At 38.8% G+C, this 5,000-nt stretch overlaps 1 long non-coding RNA gene and 1 pseudogene across 1 annotated transcript in view; both read left to right on the top strand.

Annotated features, from left to right (window-relative positions):
* Nucleotides 1-879, top strand: part of LOC138037922 (uncharacterized) — a 22,268-nt gene extending 21,389 nt beyond the window's left edge. Inside the window, exon 5 of the long non-coding RNA XR_011130147.1 lies at nt 776-879. This is a non-coding gene — a long non-coding RNA (uncharacterized lncRNA). The remainder of the gene's footprint in view (nt 1-775) is intronic.
* A 3,353-nt stretch (nt 880-4,232) lies between these two features.
* Nucleotides 4,233-5,000, top strand: part of LOC138037161 (prostaglandin E synthase 2-like) — a 16,097-nt pseudogene continuing 15,329 nt past the window's right edge.

Below are 5,000 nucleotides of genomic sequence, written 5' to 3'. Positions count from 1 at the left end.
ACTCCTCCCCTAGATCCGCCTCTGGTTATCACCTGGTCTTTACTTTTGCAACCAAGGTTGTAGTTAACTGTTACAGACGTCTTTCGAGTGGTTGGCAGTTAAAAGTGAAGAGTAATTCTCGTTTGCTTTGGTTTTACTGAAATACGCTTTGTAATTGCATGTTTATAAAAATTGCGTCACTTTCGTCATGGCTTATAAGAAGCACAATCTAGAGAAATCATTCTTTGATGAAACGCAGCATTTGTAGCAGGTTTTTATGGTATTGTGAGTTGTGATTGTTCAGAGTTATGAGTTTGCTTTCGTTTTTAAGACAGTTAAAAACGATTTGATAATACACCCTATGCAAAAATGGCTACCTTTAAATTATTCTTTTGCTCGTAGTCAACATAGCCTCACTAATCTCGTTTTTGAGACAACAATTCGAAAGAATTTGTTATCGCGAACGAAGTTATTGAGGCTATTTTGAATACGAGCAAAAGAACAATTTAAAGGCAGCCATTTTTGCATAGGGCTATGGAAAGAGCTTTCTTGGTTGTACGAACTGACGCGTGGGAAATGAACTCAACACTGGGAGAGAATCAGTCGAGCAATTCAGTATTGCACTAGTTCACAAAAGTGTTATGAAAACGATAAAGGCCTCGTTTTCTAGCAAACGTTTCGAGCCAAATTATAGCGCGAAACGATTAATTTGATAAACAATTTTATAAGTAATGTTACTTGTCATTATGCGTAGGTGATTTGTTAAGATTAACATTATGTATGTTCTTATTTGTAGAGAAATCATACGGATTGGTACGTGCATGAGTAGAGTGGCAGAAGAACATTCCCGTGCACAAGAAACATCGTTTCTCAGAATAACCAATAAAAAAGTAATCCTGATACTGTGAATAATTTTTGTTCCATAAGAGTGATGCTTGATTTTTCGCTAAGGCCCCTTTATCTATAGCAATATTCATGGTATTAAAATACAATAAAAACGTTCTCTGGCTAAAAATTTTTGAAAAGGAATATAAGCTTTCGGCTGTCGGTCTACAGCCTTCCACGGATAAAACATTGAATGTAAATTAGTGAAGTATATACAGAAAAGGCGAGATAAAAGTAATAAGAAGAACAGAGTAAAAGTATGAAAAAGGGTGGCTATTGTTTAAAAAGAATGCTATACTGATTAGAAAATTTCTCGCAAGGATAACACGATCACTATTGATGTTTACCGCAAAGCAACTCACAGGGACAAATTTTTAGACTTTTCCTCTCACCACGACAAATGCCACAAGATCAGCACAGCTGAGACCTTCCTACACCGCGCAATGGACCTCTTTAGCTTGTACGTTTTGTTTTCCCATTTCAGACCACGTGATGTTCCCAAGGGAATTTTCCTTTTGTTTTTTCATCAGTTTTGCCTATATGTGCACGTGCATAAGACGACATTTGAAAGAAAGTGTTCCCTAGAGTAACATCACGTGGTCTGAAATGGGAAAACAAGCTAAAGCTAAAGAGGTCCATTAAACTCCCAAGTACACCGCAAGTGAAATATACCGGAATAAATCACGTCTTCGATGCACTACGAGCCAACAACTATCCCTCCTTTGTTATTTCCAATATCTTGAAGCGGAAATTTTCCAAACCGCCCACACATGCCATCCCTTCACCTGAAGAATTGGTTGGCATGTTTTTTAAATGGTTTGTGCCCCAGGAGAACCCTAACGGTTTTGCTGTCCTTCCTTTTATCAATGGTCAGTACGTAACCCCTAACAAGAATTCTTCGAAGACACGATATTCGAGTTGTAAATAAGCCCCTCAAAACTTTGCAACAAGAATGCCTTTCTCCTAAATTCAGACCACCTATTGAACACCAACCCAACGTGGTTTATAAAATACCCTGAGCCGATTGTGATTGGTGTTATATAGGCGAAACTGGCCGTTGCTTTGAAACCCGCAAGAAAGAACACGTTAGGAATGTAAAAACATGTGCTAATGGGTCAAACATTGCGAAACATGCGTGGTCTTTCGATCATCGAATTGATTTCAATCATTCTCGAGTTATCGACAAAGGCTATTTTCGTATTAGAAAAACTCTAGAGGTCTGGCACACCTCTGTTACCAAGCATGCTGACAAGAACTCTAAGCCGATTCCTCATCCGTATTGCATTCTTTTTAAACAATAGCCACCTCTTTTCATACTTTTACTCTGTTCTTTTTATTACTTTTATCTCGCCTTTTCTGTATATATTTCACTAATTTACATTCAACATTTTATCCGTGGAAGGCTGTAGATCGACAGCCGAAAGCTTATATTCCTTTTCACACCTTTTTAGCCAGAAAACGTTTTTTATTGTATTTTAATATGTCTCATCCTCGCTGCGCTTCAATTGTTAATATTATTCATGGTAGTAGTTAAAACTCACTCTTTTTGCTGTGGAATCTCATAAGGTCAGCAGTACAGTGCACTAACTTGGGTGATGTCATACGCCAATAATGATTTTTATCACACGATTACTGCTGGGGAGGCTCGTTTGACTGCTTTGCTGTCATAAGAACATTAGCATTGCCATTTTCATTGGCTCTTTATAGACTGCACCTTTAAAGTTTTAGGGCTACGTTCACTGATTATTTTTGTTATTTAACCATATTTCCAAACCTCATCTCTTGGCATGATGAATTTAGTTCTAATACACTGTATCACAACGTTTTGTGTGGAATTTATACCTGAAGTTGAGTTCAACAATGACTCCGGATAACCTAACAAATCTTTAACTTTGAAATAAGAACACACGATTGCAAAATCCTGAACAACTTCAGACACCAAAACCTACCCCACGAATAAATCTGAAAACGAAGTTTTCATCTGGAAAAAAGACAAAATGCTTTCTGTGCTACCATTTGTTTTGCTTTCGCCGTCCACACTGGAATGCCACAGCGCTTTCCAAAACGGCGCATCAGTTTTTTTGCCTTTAGGGTGTACCCGTTGAAATCAAAATTTCCTGTAGAAGACAAGCTTCGATTTCCTTGACACTACAACATCTTTTCGACGATTGATTAAAAAAATGCGAGAATAAACAAAACCGGCCTTCAAAACTTTATTTGTAATTTACTTGAAAACGCTCTTACATTTTCTTTTCTTTTTAATTTGGCGTACAAGCTGTGGGATTCGATTTTCCGACTGGATTTCGAGATAATTGATCTTTTTTTAAAATGAGCGGCCTTGCGTAACCGTCGAAAAGATGATATAGTGTCAAGGAAAGCTTGTCTTCTATAGGAAATTTTCATTGCAACAGGTACACCCCAAAGCCAAAAAAACTAATGCCAGCCTCCTTAAATGCGGGTGCAAAGCATGTGCACATTGCATGTTGCGACCTGAGCGAAACACGTTGATGAAAAAACAAAAAAGTATGGAACTGCTAAGGTAATACTCCTGCTAGGGTAGCCCTGCTCAGAGAAACTAGCGTCTCTTTCACGATTCATAAACCAAAATCTAGGGCAATCATTCCTTACTACAAGGCTTTTCCAGCGTTTTCGTTTTAGAACACTAAGTTGAAAAGCACTTGATAATGAATACAGTTTTCTTGGCTGCAGGAAACGGCGTTCGTGACTCGGACTCGTTTACTCAGTTATTACACTAGGCCACCACATTCTACGCAACCGATAAAAAGTTGTAAATGTCTCGACGTCCAGCAGACTTCAAAAGGCAGAGAAACGCGCATTTCATTTTTTAATATAAGTGAGGTTACTCGTAATTACGTTGGCTGTTTGGCTAAGATACCCAAATATATTAACATTCCCGTATATGTTTTGTCTTCTGAAAAAACATAACCAATTCAAGGCTAGAGTGCACGAACCATACCCTATTTCAGACCCAAATGGTCAAAATCGATACCTATTTATCACCAAAACGGCTGAAAAACCCTACCCTTTGGGGCTGCACATACCTATATAGCCCATATAAGGGAGTACCCCCACGCACCCTGGGAGATTGGTATGCTGTCGAAGAGCAAGCTAGAGTTAAGAGAGGATAAAGCGACCTGGACCGTCTGACAATCAGGCTACATACAGGTGCGACCAGTGAGGACCATAGTGTCGAACCAATGCCGGCATTGTGGCCTAGAACACGCTGATCAGAGAAAATCATAGATCAACTCCGATGATTTTTCAATGACTTATGGCAGGGAAAAGAGTTAATTAAGCACTATCCGCATACTAACCGCATGAAGTCACCAAAATCCCTGTAGTGGAACATGCCTAAGTTAAGCGTTGAGGTTTTGGCCGATTACACCGAGCTCCAAACTCTTGGAAAGAAAATTGATGGCAGGAAACTGTATGAATTATTGGTAGTTTTCTTCCTTCTGAAGCTCTCACCACACGAGACCGAAACCACTGGAAGCCCAATGCGCTCAAAATGGCTCTTTTTGCCTGCCGGCAGTGCTCGTAAAAAGAGCCTATTCTGCTCGATATCCGAACATTTTTCGCAAAATATAGAAGGGAGCCTGTGCCTAACCCCTAAAAGCTAATTATGTATAAAATGCGTATCAAAATTGTAATTCATCTTACTTGAGGTCAAATAATCAATCAAACATAAGGTATTTTCCATTTGCTTTTTATTTAGTTTAAAAGTCTTCTTGCAGCTGTTATGCATATCATTAATGAGTGCCGCTGATTTTCTGCTAGAAATCCCTTATTCTGCCGGCAGAGTGCTCGCCTCAAAAATCGCTTGTTCTGCTAGAGATTCTGCCGGCAGAATTTATCCAAGCCTACTGCCCAAACCACCTGATTACATTCTCCAAAACCTTGCTTAAATAATTACTTTTTTTCATGTAATGAAATGTGAATTTCTTTTTCTCATGTGAGAGACCTGTACGGTCTCCCGTTTGTAGGCTTGTGGTTACAGATAATTATGAAACCTTCAATTCACAGTTTTGCATATTAAAGGAGGTTTCTTGAATATGTTTGCTAGCAATGGCTAGTTTGTACCCACAAGGGTACATTTTTGTCACATTTTTCAAATT

This window comes from Montipora capricornis, chromosome 2 (genome assembly GCF_036669925.1).
Source record: "Montipora capricornis isolate CH-2021 chromosome 2, ASM3666992v2, whole genome shotgun sequence".
In the NCBI taxonomy this organism is placed as follows: domain Eukaryota; kingdom Metazoa; phylum Cnidaria; class Anthozoa; order Scleractinia; family Acroporidae; genus Montipora; species Montipora capricornis.
Note: the sequence above shows the minus strand (reverse complement) of the source record. Positions and strands in the feature narration are given on the sequence as shown.